Here is a 19,218-nt window from a genome sequence, read left to right as displayed (position 1 = left end):
AAACTAGGAATACACTCAGACTTAACAAGTTCAACTTTCAGGACTCTGGTACTGGATTCAATAAATCAAGAGGAAGGAAATCCACGGTTTAGATCTCTTGACACACTGGGGGCAATTTTAACCAATCCCTCCGGCAGCCGCACGTTAAACCGGCAGAATGGGCAGCTGCACAGTTAAACCAGCAGAATGGACAGTTAAAATCGCCTCCATTCCCATCCTCTGCCACCTTTAACTGGTAATATAATGGGTCATTTGCTGGCTCTCTCTGCCTTCCGGATGTTTCTGCCTCTCTCTCTGTTTTTTTTTCTCCTTTTTTTTCTCTGTTTTTTTCCCTGTTTGTTTTTTTGTTGAATGTGTATTCGGGGGTTCTGCAGATGACACCTCTCTGTCTGAACACGGTGATTGCCTTGGCAACGGGCAGTTGCAGAGGCAGTCTGTGAACACCATGTATTATTCAATATGTATAAATGCGTAGGCTTCAAGGAGATCTTGAAACATTTACCTGAGGAAGGAGAAAATCTCCGAAAGCTTGTGAATTTAAAATAAAATTGCTGGACTATAACTTGGTGTTGTAAAATTGTTTACAATTGTCAACCCCAGTCCATCACCGGCATCTCCACACCTTTAACTGAGCCCTTTTTTTTTAAGGCGGCCAAGGTGCCCGCCTGACTCAGGCAGGAGCCTAATTAATAAATGCAAGTCTGAGTCCTTAGGACCCCGATGGCATTTTAACCGCTGGCTGACCGGGGTGCCCAGTGAGACCTGGTCTGCAGGAAGTCAAAGCCCTGTAGGTAAGCGTTAAACTTTGTAAACTTCTGATTGTTTTTATGGCATCTAATTAGAATATCCGTCATCTATGGACTCACTGGATATGTAGTAACATGCTGACTTGCATAGTTTACAATCTGCAGGATATGTTTCATGTCTTTATCACTGTATCTATCCTGTACACCTTTATTTATCACTTTATATATTTCTTCAAAAACAGTTTTTTTTAAAAAAGAATTAACCAAAGTTAATTGGAGATGCTGAGCATCAAAAATTGTTGGGATCGATGTAGAAAATTCCACTCAACTATTGTTTTAGCTTGTCTGCGCTACAAGTGACAGAAAAGAAATTCTGTGTTGCATTCCTCATTTTTTTGTGGCCTGTTGCAACTTCTTTTCCTTCCCTGTTGGTACTGCATATTTTATTCTCCTTTTAAAGCTTGATTTCTTCTGGTTAGAGCCCAAATCATCACTTCGGGAGATTAAAAAAAATAAAGTCTTACTCTCTTGTGGAACCCCCTCACCTCCCTCAGCCTTCCCCTCTTCCTACAATCTACTGGTTTTTACAACCCAAACTCACATCAAATGACCACAACTTCTTAATTTATTTTGTCTTCTCTCCAGCTGTTTTCAAACTTGGTGGTGTTCTGCACTGCGGTCCTCTGCCCTTTAACTAGGTTTTTCAATAAAATAAGCTTTTCTGAAAGCACTGAAGTTGTCGCACTTTAGGAGCCAAGGAAGCTGACCCGTTCAAAACATTTGCCCTAGATCCCCAGGTGTGGTTTACATACTGACCTCTGTTTATAGCCCAGAACCTAAGAGGAAGTCAGACTGCTGGGTATACAAATCATCCCTTCCTGAACCTGACCAGAATGGTTGGCACTAGGAAGAACTTGTTTTGCAAGGTAGACTTGTTTAGTGCCCACCTTTGTGCCACAGCTTTTTGAAAATTGTTTGACAACAGTGGAGCAATACAATTTTTTAAAAACTACTGAAACATCAAGCACATGGATGTTGGGTGACAACAGAATCAGGCTCGACTCCCATAGCTGAATATCCCACTGACACTCTGACAAAGCTCATGCATAATGGCCACCTGGGTGAGGTGCTAGAGGAGACCATGTACCCATGGAACTGTACCCAGCAAAATTGGCACTTTCGGGATGGGAGAATGAGGGAAAATTAGCAAGAGAGAGGAAAGAGAAATGTCTGAATGAGGAACTATCCCCTTTTCCTCAGCTTATTAAATAAATTAAATCTCTGGCGCTGTTTATAATGATGAGATGTTATCAAAATCAGGAAACTTGTTGGCAAATTCTGAAAATTGGCCCTTTAAATCGCTACGTGTGTTTTACAAACTACTGATAAATCCTGGAAACGAGTCATTAAACCAAGGGTCAGATATTTGTTTGTGGCCAACATTAGTCGTTGGGTTTTTCTTGTTTTATGTGATACATCACAAGTCGGGAAATTCCAGAGGTAGTTGTTGATTTTGAGGTTTGTCACCAAAAGCATTTTCAGTACAAAACTAGTCAAAATGTCAGCTAGGCTAAAATAACACTTTATCCTAGTTAGCTGACAAAGAAACGAACAGCTATGACTAAACGGAGCAAGCATGTTCTTACCTCATGATAGTCTCCCTACTATCAACACAAGAGTGTACAGACAGACAGGAACAAGCTAGTAACAACACCTACCAGCTCTCACTGTTCTACATGCAGTGGTACACGGGTCCCTTCAATTCTCCAAAAATGATCCCGTTCAGTAGTTTGTTCCCCCTCCTTCAATTCTCCAAAAATGATCCCGTTCAGTAGTATGTTCCCCCTTCCTTTCCTGAAAGTGTTAGCTCCTTGTTGGGGTACAAGCTCTATGGACACCAGTTGCCCTTCCGTACCTCACCCAAGTGACCATTATTCATGCATTGTCCTTAACAGTGAATCTCTTATGGGCTATTCAACCCCCAGGTCACCGCAGCTGACCCTGATCCTATCCTCCCTCAACAATGTCCACTTTCCAGCAGGGATCAATCGATAGTGAGCAGGAACACTGGACGATTTTCCCATCCCTAACATGGGCACTGAGGCCATCTGTAGGACCCCTACCACTGCCTGTCTGGGATCAACTAACACAGCACACACACGGGAATTTCCTGCTCTGTTTTTTTTCACCTCTGTGAAGCACTTTGAGTTGTTTTTCTACATTAAAGGTGCTATATAAATCAAATTGTTGTCTATATGGCTCAGTTACTCACTGAGGCATTAGTGGAATTTTCATGCATATTTCACTTGGATAATAGAGTAGTAGTCAACAGTTCCAACAACAAACCAGACCAATGAAAAGTGATTTGCTGAATGCTGCTTACCACATTTAGGAATAACTCTCAGGCATCCCTCCATGCTCCACTGCCAGTCAGAGTATGTAAACATTTTTAAAATGGAGGCAGAGCAGCCCTTATACCCAACAGATTAGCAAATCTCTCAAACACACAGATTGAAAAGTCTCTCTTGTTCACACATGCAAACACACAGGTTACAAAGTCTGTTTCTCCCACACATACAAGTTACAGAGTGTCTCTCTCACACACTATTATAGATACACACAGATTACCAAATATGTGCCTATGAAGGGGTACAAGTCAAGGAGAAGTCGCACACCCACAATACCTACAACTGTTAACTCATTCCACCTTTCCACATCCCTCTCCTCTTTTAAGGCCCTCCTTAAAACTCACCACTTTGGACAACCAAATAGCTTTTTGGCTCTGTGTCCATTTTTTTTATTACACCTCTGGTGAAGGGCAAGAGCAATCCAACTAGTCCCACTCCCCCGCCCGATCCCCATATCCCTGCAAATTATTTCCTTTCGAGTACTTATCCAGTTCCCTTTTGAAAGCCACAATTGAATCTGCCTCCGACCCCCCCGCAGTGCATTCCAGATCCTAACTACTCGCTGTGTGAAAAGGTTCTTCTACATGTCACCTTTGGTTCTTTTGCCAATCACCTTAAATCTATGTTTTCTGGTTCTTGACTCTTCTGCTAATGGGAACAGTTTCTATCTACACTGTCATGATTTTAAATATCTCTATCAAATCTCCTCTCAATCTTATCTGGTCCAAGGAGAACAATCCCAGCTTCTCCAGTCTATCCATGTAACTGAAGTCACTCATCCATGGAATCGTTCTAGTAAATCTTTTCTGCACCCTCTCTAAGGCCTTCACATCTTTCCTAAAGTGCAGTGCCTGGAACCGGACACAATACTCCAGTTGTGGACGAACCAGTGTTTTATAAAGGTTCATCATGAGTAGGGATAAAAGGGTCATTTTCAGGTTGGCAGGCTGTAACTAGTGGGGTGCCACAAGGATTGATGCTTGGGCCTCAGCGATTTACAATCTATATTAATGACTTAGATGAAGGGACCGAGTGTAATGTATACAAGTTTGCTGACAATGCAAAGCTAGGTGGGAAAGTAAGATGTGAGGAGGACACAAAGAGTCTGCAAAGGGATATAGACAGGTTAAGTGAGTAGGCAAGATGGAGTATAATATGGGGAAATAGGAGGTTATTCACTTTGGTAGGAAGAATAGAAAAACAGAATTTTTTTAAATGATGAGAAACTATTAAATGTTGGTGTTCACAGAGATTTGGGTGTCATCATACAAGAAGCACAAAAAGTTAACATGCAGGTACAGCAAGCAATTAGAAAGGCAAATGGCATGTTGGCCTTTATTGCAAGTGGGTTGGAGTACAAGAGTAAGGAAGTCTTACTACAATTGTACAGGGCTTTGGTGAGACCTCACCTGGAGTATTGCATACAGTTTTGGTCTCCTTACCTAAGGAAGGATATACTTGCCTTGGAGTCGATGCAACGAAGGTTCACGAGATTGATTCCTGGGATGAGAGGGTTGTCCTATGAGGAGAGATTGAGTAGAATGGGCCGATACTCTCTGGAGTTTAGAAGAATGAGAGGTGATCTCATTGAAACATAAGATTCTGAGGGGGCTTGACAGGGTAGATGCCGAGAGGCTGTTTCCCCTGGCTGGAGAGTCTAGAACTAGGGGCATAGTCTCAGGAGAAGGGGTCGGCCATTCAAGACTGAAATGAGGAAAAATATCTTCACTCAGAGGGTTGTGAATCTTTGGAATTCTCTACCCCAGAGGGCTGTGGATGCTCAGTCGTTGAGTATATTCAAGGCTGAGATTGATAGATTTTTGGACTCTAGGGGAATCAAGGGATATGGGGATCAGGCGGGAAAGTGAAGTTGAGGTCAAAGATCAGCCATGATGTCATTGAATGGCGGAGCAGTTTCGAGGGGCCGTATGGCCTATTCCTGCTTATGTTCTTACATGCAAGTATTTTTTTAATCCTTTGAATGCTTTACTTCCTTGGTTACTGAATGATGGTAGCTATATAAGTAAACATCCACGTGTGAAGTATATTTACCTGAATTGTGAGCGAGTGTAAGGCGTTTTCTACTACAATTAGTGTATCAGGCTAAAATGATGTCACCGTAGCCACACCTGTGTCTAGTCAGCAATTTCTATTGGCCAACACTGAATGATTACTTGGGCAAGCTATTGGAGGATAAATGACCAGCACACATGGTCCTGTATCCCAGCATTGGGCACTACCTCCAAGAGGGGGAAAATGGAAAGAAAAAAAATCCTTACATGATGTAGAAAAATAGAAATATAATGGCATCATAAGAGGAGTATTAGTTTTTTTTGTCCTACTAGTACTATAATGAAAAACATTCAGTATGCACTACAATGAGATTGCAATCTGACTTTCTTGATCGGTCACCATGAAATGCACAAGGTGCTTGATTTACAAGCATGCTTTTGAAGTGCCCGTCAATGGCAGTAACTCGTCACCTTAACACGAACAAATACACGTAGTTTTCTTGTGTGTTTACCGTTGAAAGCAACAGCGTACTAAGGCCGCCGGGGACTCACCCCTTCAACGCGATGAATGGTTAAACACAACACTAAATCCCACATTTGGCTAATCATGATAGGCGGTAATCGTGATTGACATTTGGCGTAACCAATCGGAACGGAAAACTCACCAAATGGGGTTGGTTTATCGCAAGTGGTGGTTTTCGATTGGCCCACCCAATTATCGATCACCAAAATTTCTCCCTACTTCGATTCGCCTCAACACAGTGAAGAATATTTTTAAGAATAAAAACTCATCAAAAAAACAATTTGTTGAATCAAAATAACATCGAAAATATAAACAAACATCACATAAATCCCTTGATTTAAACAAATCTTCAACGTTAAAATTGTACAATTATTTCTTAAATATGTTCATTTGTTCTTTACTCCTTGGTAAACTTTCATAATTGAGCTAAAGTTTTATTTTTAAAACAATTTTTATGAACTATTTTTAGCCTCTAAAGTGACAGCCAACTGCGACGAGCGAAAATTTAAAAAAACGCCTTGCAGTCCCGCACCAAACAAGGGTGACAGGTAAAAACGAGACCGTAAATGTTTTCTTTTTCTTTTGTAACCCTCCTTTTTTCAAATAACTAAATTAGATTCAGAAAGATGCGAATTTTAAAAAAACTTGAAACAAACTTAATGACTTCAGTCAAAGTGAAAGTCGAACTCCACATTGCTTGTCTGGTCCACTTACCTCACACCAAAGGCACAGGTAAATTCTTTTCCATTTATTATATATTTTACACTCGGAGACGCGGCTTCTTCTGTGTAGACTTCTTAATTTTAAAAAACCACGATATTTTCCTGTGCGCTTTACATGTATTTGTTATTTTGAGACAAAATGAAACTCCGGACTCGGCTACGCTGCCGTTTGGAGCTCGAGAGGTTTCCGCTTGTGTGGCACGAGTTCCTCCCTGTGAAAAGAGTTTGTTTTCGCTTTTCTGGTGATTGGTTGAGAATCCAGCAGCAACACCACACACTCAAACCCACAGCTGTCAACAGCAAGACATTGTGAGAGTGACTTTAACCCAGAGCTGTCAACAATCCGACGGGATTTATGCTCCCCTGTTCGTAAAGTTAAAAGATAAATAATTTTACTAAACTATTATGAACCACCGAACAAGTTTAGTAAAATATTTTTTTCTTTAACAGAGACAAGTATCCCCCATGGAAATGGTAGGAGTGGGATTTATGATCAAAAAGAGTGAGACAAATTACTAGCCCATATAAACACATAACAACTTGCATTTCTATAGTGCCGTTAACATAGTAAAAATGACCCCGAGCCACATAAGGAGATATTAGGACAGGTGATCAAAAGCTCGGTCAAAGAGGGAGGTTTTAAGGAGCGTCTTAAAGGAGGAGAGGTTTAGGGAGGGAATTCCAGAGCTCAGGGCCGAGGCAGCTGAAGGCACGGCCGCCAATGGTGGAAGCGATGGAAATCGGGGGATGCGCAAGAGGCCAGAATTGGAGGAGCGCAGAGATCTGGGAGGGTCGTAGGGGCTGGAGGAGGTTACAGAGATAGGGAGGGGGGCGAGGCCACGGAGGGATTTGAACATAGGGTCAGTTTTATTTTTAGGAGTGGCATATATTGAAATAGGCTACTTTTTTTAAAAAATTGCCCATTTTCTCTCCTGAAAGTGTCGGTTTGTGCTGGGGTCGGGTTCCACCAGGACCCTCTAATACCTCACACAAGTGGCCATTCTTCATGTGTGAGCCTCAACAGCAGGAGTTGGCCAATTACTTGGCCATGGAGAGCATGATGGCCGAGCCCAATCCTGTCCTCACCTAAAATCCGCGCATGCACACTTTCTAGCATGAGTTATTAGATAGCAATAGAATAGCAGCTCTGGCCGATTTTCCCCTCCTTATTCCAATTGTAGCTCCTCTCACTTTGGTGGACTGAGTGGCCTTTTTCATCCCTGACTTTTCTTATGTTCTTATTGCCACCCTGGTTGAGATTGATAACTCAGGACAGACAGGGAACTGAATTGAAAACATTCAGTTATGCTTTACCAGGCTATATTTTTAAACCAAAACAAGTGCGATTTGACAGATCTAATAAAATATGCCATGAAAAAAAAACAAAGAGCAGGGAATTATTATGGGGCAGAATTGCACATAGGCTGAACCGGAATTTCACAGAGCAGAGAGAGGTTTATTAAGGGCACTGTTATACATAAGCCTTAAAATGGAAGATCATGGAGAAGAAAGAAAGGATTTAATAAGAGGCAAGGTTACACACATAGAACTGGAATGAGAACAGAGGGAAGGGGTTTATTAACAATAACTTGCATTTATGTAGTGCTCCTCACATGCATATAGACATCAGAGAGCCTTTTACAATGAGAAGGAAAAGGATATATTGGACACTGGGCATGGGAAAAGAGGAGGGAAGTGGAGTGCCTTAGACAGGGAATCAAAGGCATGGTCAATAAGGAAAGTTCTCAGTAGGTTTTGAAAACAGGGAGATAGGTAACAAGGTGGAGGGAATGAGGTAGAGAATTCCAACTGGAATATCAGAGAGAAGAGAAAAGGGATTTAATAAAAAGGTATTATTAAAACTCCATCCTCACATCTCTACTATGTGACCGTGGCCTGCTTCCCCTACAGACAACAATCTTTCTCTTTCCCCCCCACCCCTGCCCACCGCCATCACCCATACCACCAACAGAGGAACCATTGTTTCCCTTGGAACAGTTGATCACCTCAGTCTATACCAATCTCTATCGCTCCCAATCCCTTCTCCAACCATATATGTAACCAGCTCCTTTTTGGAGTTTAGCAACTCAGCCTCCACTCTTTTTGTAGTCTGGTTCGATTTTGTGGTGGTCAGCAAAAGAGATATAAAAACTGCTTAAAAGCGACGCTGAAACAGTGCCAAATTGACATCCATAAGTGCGAAAAACTTGCTCAAGATAAGAAAGCATGGTGAGAAACCATCCATGAAGGCACGTCTACTATGAGGCCCGGCGCACTGCTGATGTTGAATGTAAATGCCAGCTAAGGAAGTCTCGCTTGAAAAAAAAATCAAGATCCCCAACCTGGTGTATCCGGGATCCACTGTTCAATCTGCAGACCCTCATTCCCAGCAAAAACAGGTCTCACTAGTCACCATAGAACTCACTGCAAAAACTGAGATGATATTCTGGCTGTATTCCTCGATATCGAAGGACGAACGACGAGTTTGGTCCACATCCACTACTCTATGGGAGAAAAAGTTTCTTCTAACCTCTGGTCTCACTTGATTGTGGCTTATTCATTTTATACTGTGTCTTTTACTTATTGGTGTGCTTCTCGGCACTTTAATATCTGGTTCATGTTGCGACAAAAGTAGTTTTCACCTGAGAGCATGTATATTTTACACGTATCATTTTAAATTTGTGGTTCCATCATAATGACATCCAAGCATTTCCTGGGTGTAAAGCCCCAGTAGCCTTTAGGGCTTTACAATTATAGACCTTCAGGTCTTGGGGGAGTGGCCTAAGAGTGCCACTCTTCTGAATTTACTTTTAAAATCGTGTTGCTGGTCTCTCTGTAAGCCAATGGCGATATAAAGGTGCTGTTTGAGCTTAAGTTAGTCAATGATAGGTTCTTTGGAGGTCAAAGAGTAATTCATGTGCTGATTCAATTTCAACCACCCAGATGGAATTATGCTTTCAATTGCTATCAAGTGTGACAATCAGACAATTACATGGACAGGAAGCTTTAGCACACAGCTTGTTTATCTAAGCGATAAAAATGATAAGTATTTTAACCTGTTTTTATATTGGGTTTAGCGGTATGCTAGTGGCACTGGCTTTCGATGTATGGGTTTTGTACAATGGCTTCCGACATGTAGATCTTGTACAGCCAGTGTGATCTGAAAGTAAACTTGACAGATTCACTAAGGTCGGTGGCAGGGAACACCTTTTTTTTAAAGCAGCTCTTCCCAGCGGCTGGCCTTAGTAGATCTAACAATTTTACTTGGAGGTTGCCGCCAGTTCCCTATGAGCGGCACTAGCACATCACTAAACCCAATATAAAACAGCTTATATTACCTGACTTTTGAGAACAATTGATCCTCAAAGGGAAAGACACCTTTTAATCCACAGACTTTCCTAGGGGTCTTCAGTTCCCTATTCAGGTACAGTGGTTATGCTGTTAGATTAGGAAGGCTACACTGGCGCATAGCCTTCGGACGCCTGAGGAACAGAGTGTTCGAAGACCGAGACCTCAAATCCAGCACCAAGCTCATGGTCCACAGAGCAGCCGTGGTCCCCACCCTCCTGTACACATCAGAAACATGGACAATGTACAGCAGACACCTCAAATCCCTGGAGAGATATCACCAACGTTGCCTCCGCAAAATTTTGCAAATCCACTGGCAGGATAGGCGTACCAACGTGAGCGTTCTCTCCCAGGATAACATCCCCAGTATCGAGGCACTGGTCATGCTCAACCAGCTGCGATGGGCGGGCCACATTGTCCGCATGCCCGACACAAGATTCCCTAAACAAGTGCTCTACTCCGAGCTCCGCAATGGCAGGCGATCACTAGGAGGGCAGAGGAAACGCTACAAGGACACTCTCAAAGCCTCCCTTAAAAAATGCGACATCCCCACCGACACATGGGAATCGCTTGCCCTAGAACGCCCAAACTGGAGAAGAAGAATCCGCGAAGGCGCCAATCACCTCGAGCGTCAGCGAGTAGAGCACATGGAGGCTGAGCGTAAGCAGCGGAAAGAGCGCGCAGAATCCAGAGCGTCTCACCCACCCACCTTATTAAACACTGCCTGCCCCACCTGTGGCAGAGTCTGCGGCTCCAGGATTGGACTATTCAGCCACCGCAGAACCCACCCTCCCGGAGTGGAAGCAAGTCATCCTCGACCCTGAGGGACTGCCAAAAAGAAGAAGAAGATTAGGAAGACAGAAGTTGTGAATTCAAATTCCACCATGATAAGTTGTGAAATTGAATTCCAGAATTCTGGTCATTTGTGGGCTGGCACCAGAAAAATGACCATGAAAGCTGCCGGATTGTTGTGAAAAATTCACCTGGTTCAATAATGTCCTTCAGGGAAGGGAACCACTCCTTTTAGTCTGGGCCTACATGTGACTCACACTACATGGTTAACTCCTAATATCCTTTGAAGTGGCCTAGCAAGTGGTTTGGTTGTAAAAGGAATTGCTCCAAGAACGCAGCCAACCACCACCTTCTCATGGCAACAAGGGATGGGCAATAAATGCAGCATTGCCTGCATCCTGAAAACAAATTACATTATTTGACTTGCCGCTATACGTGCCGATAGAGGCTTTGTGAGGAATCAATCCCATGTAACTTACCACCAAAAATTGTTTTCAGAAATTTACCAAAGGATTTCTGACTTTCTTTTCTTGTGTTTGATTGGTTCATATATTGTGTAAGTATTATTATACTAAGTTTATTATCTTGATATGTCTTTTTGCTTTTATGTACATTAGTTCATATATTATGTGTATTAGTTCACCTATACGTAAATCTGACCCAGTAATCTAGCCTGTGTGCATTGGTCTGGCACAGTGTTATTTTCTGCCTTCGAAGGGACAGGAGAATGTGGTAAGCATCTCATGGATTCTCCAGTAAATGGTTTACCTTGATTAGCGTTTAATTGATAAATCTCGGCACACTATCTCATACTTGGCAGTGAATAAAATTGCAGGTTTTGGTTTATAAGGGATTCAGTTTGCTTATGATTGTCTAGCATGAAAAGTTAGTCCCCTTCAATCTTCTTTTTTCAAATGAAAAGAAGCTAAGCTGTGAGTTTATTTCCAAACAAACAAAAGAAAGAAAAATCTTCCAAACACTTTCTGAATACAATAGTGCTTCTTCAATACTTTATCTCCTTCATGTATTTGACTGGTCATCCATAGCATTGATGATGCTTCTGATGGTGGGCTGGAGTTCATGTCTGTTTCCTACAATGAACAACTGAAAGAGATACAGAGAAGTCTGAGTATCCTTCAGAAACAATCATTTTCTTTTCCCCAATGGCACTGAAATCAAGATTAATTGATTTAATTATCTGAGTTAACACAAACTGAATGAAAGATTAAGAAACTAGGAAGCTCTTCATGAAGATCATAATTCTGCACCTGCCCCAGTCTACCGACCATTAATCAGGTTTCTGGTGCAACCTCTGGAACATCAAGATTATGTTGGTCGCACACTTTACTGCAAGAAAAAAATAAAATTATTAATGATTGCTCTGAAAGGCTATTTGAGCAAACATCATGAATGGGAAGGGACAATGCCATGCTCAATTCTCAGGGATTCACCCTGAAGTACTACTCAACAATTTACTTTATACCATTAAAGGGGCATTTGTGTCCATGTAAAGTTTTGAGAGCGTGTTGTAGCACTGTTTATAGTCATGGTAGATGATGGTGTCATTCATGTTGTGAAAATTGTGTCTGTTACATATGATGTCATCTTCTGCATATTAATGAAAATTATACTTCAATCTTCCACAAGCGAGTGATTTCACATACCACACACACAAAATTAGTGACACTTCCCTTTAATAGCACCACAGTTTCATGTTGGTATTGATGTTTTATGGGAACAGTGTGCTAATTTTTAAAACAACATACAACAGGCACTAGGATCCTTCATGTACCTCACTGTAGTTTTGTTTTAAACACAACAGGAAATCATATCAGACCCTGCAATTACAATATACAACAACAATTTGCAATTATATAGTGTTTTTAACATAGAAAAACATCCCAAGGCGCTTCACAGAGGCGTAATCAAAAAATAATGGACCGAGCTGAAGATCTATTAGGAAGGTTGACCAAAGTGATGGGTTTTAAGAAGGGTCTTAAAGGAGGAGGGAGAAGTGGAAAGGTGGAGGGATTTAGGGAGGGAATTCCAGAGCATGAGCACTAGACAGCTGAAGGCACGGATGCCAATGGTAGGGCGAAGGTATGGTGGGCGCACAAGAGGCCACAATTGGAGGAACGGAGAGTTTGGAGTGGGTGATGGGGTTGGGGGAGGTTACAGAGATAGGGAGGGGTGAGACCATGGAGGGATTTAAACACAAATATGAGAATTTTAAATTTGAGGCATTGGGGAACAGGGAACAGGGAACCGGGAACCAATGTAGGTCAGTGAACACAGAAGATGGGTGAGTGGGACTCATGGGATAGTTTACGGGTAGCAGAGTTTTGGAAGAACTGAAGTTTATGGAGGGTGCAGATGGAGAGCATTGGAATAGTTGAGTCTGGATGTGTCAAAGACATGTATAAGAGTTTCAGTAGCAGATGTTACAGAGCTGGAAGTAGGTGGTCTTTGTGAATATGGGTTCAGAAGCTCACCTCCAGGTCAAATAGGATGCCGAGATTGCAAATAATTTGGTTTCAACCCAAGACAGTGGCCAGGGAGGGGGATGGAATCAGTGGTGAGGGTACAAAGTGGCTTCGGATTCTCCATCACAAAGGCAAGTTAGAGATGGGGTGGTAGTTTGCAAGGACAGAGGGATCAAGGGTGGGTTTTTGAGGAGGGGGGTGAAAACGGTGGTTTTGAAAGGGAGGGGAACAGTACCTGAAGGGAGAGGACCATTTACAAAATCAATGAAAAAAAATTGAAAAATGAATTTAAATTGATATTTTTTCTGATTTTGCTCTCCACATCACCTGCAGGTTCTGCCTATTGCTGAGGTACAATTCCACAGGCACTAGGATCCTTCATGTACCTCACTGTAGTGGCCATTTTACACATGCAAGCATAGACAGTGAGTGTCCGTAAGCTATTCAAACATGAAGGCCATCACAGCTGAGACCAATCCTGTCCTCATTTGATATATGCACATACATGTCCTTTCCAGCAGGGGTACCTGGATAGTGATCAAGAACAGGAACCCCGAGTTAATTTTTCCCCCACCCTCGGTCAGAGCCAATGAGGCCAATTGAAGCACCACAGAAAGAAAGACTTGCATTTATAAAGTGTCTTCCACGACCTCAGGACGTCCCAAAGCGATTTACAGCCAATGAAGTACTTTTGAAGTGTAGTCACTGTTGTAATGTAGGAAATGCCATAACACAATCCCAGTTGAGATCAGCTAACTCAGCACAGACCAGATCTGATACCTTTCTGGTCAAGTAGCCTGTTTGTATCCGTATCATCGATGCTTCTTATCATTTTAAAGATCTGAGTCTTCTTTCTCCAATGAAAATAAGTTCAGCTCTGTGATGTTCTGGTCACATGACACATGTTATTCCACTGCCTCCTCAATAATAATTCTATCTGAAATCAATACAAAAAATACAGAGAATTCTGGAAATATACAGCTGGCCATGAGCATCTGTGGAGAGAACAAGTAAGTTCTGATAAAAGGTCTACACCTTTCCATAGATGCTTACTGACCTGCTGAGTGTTTCCAGCGTTTTTTGTTTTTGTTCCAGATTTCCAGCATTTGTAGTTTTTGCCTTTTATTTCAAATCAATGAAGAATTAAACTGCATAAACAGATTTATTCAAACTTAAGACTGTTGCATAATTAGCAGAACGAGTATCTGGGAGAGATGGTTGTCGTAAAATGAAATCAACCAGTCATGTCATAGCCAACAGAACTCACTCACCGCTGCTCTGCTGGCTAATTGTCTGGTGCCAGGAGATGCTTTCTTTTTCCATAAACTAACAGACCCTAACTGTATTTCTCTCCACAGATGCTGCCTGACCTGACCTGCTGAGTGTTTTCCAGCATCTTCTGTTTTTATTTCAGATCTTAAGTGTGCCCTGTGTTTATTCTTCTAAAATGGATTATGGTTTATGCAAAGCAACTTTTAAAAAGACCCAAAATATTAAGGTGAAGGGTTGCCATTGATATTGTACAGCTAGCTTTCCCAATATGACTGGAACTTTTGAAGACTGTGGGGGTTTGTGTTCTCTCGCGCCCCCTTGTGTTCTGTCACATAACAACAAAATACATAGAGAACCCGTATTATTGTAAATAGCTCACTGAATTGCCATGACCCCCCCACACCCCGCCACCCCCAGCAGAGGAATAAACACTCTACCAGACCATGTGACATTGAATATAAATTACAAATCAGTTCAATTACTATCATCTGAATAGGTTCAATTTTAAAGTTTAATTTTTTAAGTTTCTGTCAGGTTTAAGCATAGAGAGCTGCTGTAGTTAGTTAATTAGTTAGCTGGATTAAACTGGTTCCTGAAACAGGAGCAGGCCTGACTCATCTGAGTCACAAACAGTAGAAATACAGGGGCCTGTGAGTGCAACGGAGCACAGAGTGAAGCAACTGTGAGTTTGGTGAGTGGGAGTTCGGTGAAGTGGGGGAAGGAGGTGCTGCTTTGCCTTGATTTTCCTAACTTTTTCCGCAGAGCGGCGGTGGACCTGAGCGGCAGAAGACTGAGAGTGTCCTAGGCCCAACCATCTTCAGCTGCTTCATCAATGACCTTCCCTCCATCATAAGGTCAGAAATGGGGATGTTCATTGATGATTGCACAGTGTTCAGTTCCACTCGCAACCCCTCAAATAATGAAGCAGTCCGAGCCCGCATGCAGCAAGACCTGGACAACATCCAGGCTTGGGCTCATAAGTGGCAAGTAACATTTGTGCCAGACAAGTGCCAGGCAATGACCACCTCCAACAAGAGAGAGTCTAACCACCTCCCCTTGACATTCAACGGCATTACCATCACCGAATCCCCCACCATCAACATCCTGGGGGTCACCATTGACCAGAAACTTAACTGGACCAGCCACATAAATACTGTGGCTACAAGAGCAGGTCAGAGGCTGGGTATTCTGCGGTGAGTGACTCACCTCCTGACTCCCCAAAGCCTTTCCACCATCTACAAGGCATAAGTCAGGAGTGTGATGGAATACTCTCCACTTGCCTGGATGAGTGCATCTCCAACAACACTCAAGAAGCTCGACAACATCCAGGACAAAGAAGCCCGCTTGATTGGCACCCCATCCACCACCCTAAACATTCACTCCCTTCACCACCGGCGCACAGTAGCTGCAGTGTGTACCATCCACAGGATGCACTGCAGCAACTCACCAAAGCTTCTTCGACAGTACCTCCCAAATCCACGACCTCTACCACCTAGAAGGACAAGAGCAGCAGGTACATGGGAACAACACCACCTGCACGTTCCCCTCCAAGTCACACACCATCCCGACTTGGAAATATATTGCCGTTCCTTCATTGTCGCTGGGTCAAAATCCTGGAACTCCCTTCCTAACAGCACTGTGAGAGAACCTTCACCACATGGACTGCAGCGGTTCAAGAAGGCGGCTCACCACCACCTTCTCAAGGGCAATTAGGGATGGGCGATAAATGCCGGCCTCGCCAGCGACGCCCACATCCCGTGAATAAATTAAAAAAAATCCGAAACTAGGGTCCTGAATCTAAATAAAGGAAATAACGAAAGTATGAGATGTGAGTTGGCTAGGATAGATTGGGGAACTTCACCAAAAGGGATAACAATGGATAAGCAATGGCTAATATTTAAAGAACGTGTGCAGGAATTACAACAATTATTCATTCCTGTCTGGTGCAAAAATAAAACAGGAAAGGTGGCTCAACCATGGCTTACAAAAGAAATTAGGGATAGTATTAGATCCAAAGAGGAGACATATAAAATTGCCAGAAAAAGTGGCAAGCCTGAGGATTGGGAGCAGTTCAGAATTCAGCAAAGGAGGACAAAGAGATTGATTAAGAGGGGAAAAATAGAGTATGAGAGTAAACTAGCAGGGAACATAAAAACTGACCGTAAAAGCTTCTATAAATATGTCAAGAGAAAAAGATTAGTGAAGACAAATGTAGGTCCTTTACAGTCAGAAATGGGGGAAATTATAATGGGGAACAAAGAAATGGCAGAACAATTAAACACATACTTTGGTTCTGTCTTCACAAAGGAGGACACAAGTAACCCCACAGAAATGTTAGGGAACCAAGGGTCCAGTGAGAGGGAGGAACTGAAGGAAATCAGTATTAGTAAAAAAATAGTGCTAGGGAAATTAATGGGGCTAAAGGCTGACAAATCCCCAGGGCCTGATAATCTACATCCTAGAGTACTAAAGGAAGTAGCCCTGGAAATAGTGGATGCATTGGTGATCATCTTCCAAAATTCTATAGACTCTGGAACAGTTCCTACAGATTGGAGGGTGGCAAATGGAACCACACTATTTAAAAAAGGAGAGAGAGAAAAAACAGGGAATTACAGACCAGTTAGCCTAACATCAGTAGTGGGGAAAATGTTGGAGTCTATTATAAAAGATGTGATAACAGAACACTTGGAAGGCATTAACAGGATTGGACAAAGTCAGCATGAGTTTATGAAAGGGAAATCATGCTTAACAAATCTACTGGAGTTTTTTGAGGATGTAACTAGTAGAATAGATAGGGGAGAACCAGTGGATGTGATGTACTTGGATTTTCAGAAGGTTTTTGATAAAGTCCCACACAAGAGGTTAGTGTGCAAAATGGGATTGGGGGGAATATACTGGCATGGATTGAGAATTGGTTGACAGACAGGAAACAGAGAGTAGGAATAAACGGGTCTTTTTCCGGGTGGCAGGCAGTGACTAGTGGGGTACCACAGGGATCAGTGCTTGGGCCCCAGCTATTCACAATATATATCAATGACTTGGATGAGGGAACTAAATGTAACATTTCCAAGTTTGCAGACGACACAAAGCTGGGGTGGAATGTGAGCTGTGAGGAGGATGCAAAGAGACTCCAATGTGATTTAGACAAGTTGGGTGAGTGGGCAAGAACATGGCAGATGCAGTATAATGTGGATAAATGTGAGGTTATCCACGCTGGTTGTAAAAACAGAAAGGCAGATTATCTGAATGGTGATAGATTGGGAAAAGGGGAGGTGCAACGAGACCTGGGTGTTCTTGTACACCAGTCGCTGAAAGCGAGCATTCAGGTGCAGCAAGCAGTTAGGAAGGCGAATGGTATGTTGGCCTTCATTGCAAGAGGATTTGAGTACAGTAGCAGGGATGTCTTACTGCAGTTGTACGGGGCCTTGGTGAGACCACATCTGGAGTATTGTGTGCAGTTTTGGTCTCCTTATCTGAGGATGTCCTTGCCATGGAGGGAGTGCAATGAAGGTTTACCAGACTGATTCCTGGGATGGCAGGACTGACAAATGAGGAGAGATTGGGTGGACTAGGCCTATATTCACTGGAGTTTAGAAGAATGAGAGATGATCTCATCGAAACATATAAAATTCTAACAGGACTAGACAGACTAGATGCAGGGAGGATGTTCCCGATGGCTGGGGAGTCCAGAACCAGGGGTCACAGTCTCTGGATACGGGGTATGCGATTTAGAACTGAGATGAGGAGAAATTTCTTCACTCAGAGGGTGGTGAACCTGTGGAATTCTCTACCACAGAAGGCAGTGGAGGCCAAGTCATTAGATGTATTCAAGAAGGAGATGGATATATTTCTTCATGCTAAAGGGATCAAGGGATATGGGGAAAAAGCAGGAACAGGGTACTGAGTTAGACGATCAGCCATGATCATTTTGAATGGCGAAGCAGGCCCGAAGGGCCGAATGGCCTACTCGTGCTCCTATTTTCTATGTTTCTAAGTTCACTAAAAGTAGACAGTAGCAGAAAATCCATACAACTGATTTTACTTGATTACAGAACATTTTAACTCAGATATACAAAATTAATAAAATATGCAACACCTCATTAACTCTCATTAATATTAAAACCTGGACCAGGGCCCCTAATGTAAGACCACCACAGAGCCTAAAGCCTCTAATCTGATAGGCTCAGAAGAACTGACTAACTGAGATACAAGACAAATTAAAATGATGATCTCCTGATCACCACCCAGATTCTAAACCCAAAGGTATTTGCAGGCATTACAAAGCCCTTCAATTCATTGCTTTTAAGACAAAACAAGCAGTCTATGTTGACTGGTTTCTACTTGCTTTGCAATCAAAATATATTTGCATTGGAATACTGCCTTGGGTCCTGAGCGAGTATGTGAGGCTTTGACTATTTTCTCTCCAGATAGTGGTATTCATCCGCCATTGAAGTGATATTTTTCTTACCAGACAAACCAACATGGAGAAAACAAACCAGCAGATTGCTGACGGATTCTCTCCCAGCATGTAGTACTCAGATGTAAAGTGATCAGCCACCTCTCATAAATAAGTAGGTATTAAAAAATATAGACTTCAAATGTGACAAAACTCCCTATTAGTCATAGGCTCCAGGTTTAATTGTCGGTTTGTGCTGAGTTAGCTGATCTTAGGCAAGGTGGTGGTAAGGATGCTTCCCTACATTACAACAGTGACTACACTTCAAAAGCAATATGAGCACCTCCACACAAGCCAGGACTGTTCATCAACAGGAAGGGCTATCACTCCATCAACACTCAGCTCATCTGTGACCACCGCAAGAGATTCCTTCACGTGTGCGCCAGATACCCCGGCAGCTGCCACGATTCCTTCATCCTCCGGGAGTCCAACATCCTGCCCCTCTTCTACACACCG

At 42.6% G+C, this 19,218-nt stretch overlaps 1 protein-coding gene across 7 annotated transcripts in view; it reads right to left on the bottom strand.

Annotated features, from left to right (window-relative positions):
* Positions 1-19,218, bottom strand: part of LOC137307135 (signal transducer and activator of transcription 5B-like) — a 135,765-nt gene that overhangs the window by 100,634 nt on the left and 15,913 nt on the right. For 3 of the 7 annotated variants that reach the window (XM_067976452.1, XM_067976454.1, XM_067976459.1), the window contains exon 1: positions 6,404-6,635. The exons of 1 other annotated variant lie outside the window; for it this stretch is intronic. The gene's annotated coding sequence lies outside the window, so the exon portion shown is untranslated. Of the gene's footprint in view, positions 1-6,403; positions 6,639-19,218 lie in introns of those variants that run through there. 3 more of the 7 variants (XM_067976455.1, XM_067976456.1, XM_067976457.1) reach the window with 2 other exon arrangements.

Source organism: Heptranchias perlo, chromosome X (genome assembly GCF_035084215.1).
Source record: "Heptranchias perlo isolate sHepPer1 chromosome X, sHepPer1.hap1, whole genome shotgun sequence".
In the NCBI taxonomy this organism is placed as follows: Eukaryota; Metazoa; Chordata; class Chondrichthyes; order Hexanchiformes; family Hexanchidae; genus Heptranchias; species Heptranchias perlo.
This window is presented reverse-complemented; position numbering and strand designations above follow the sequence as displayed.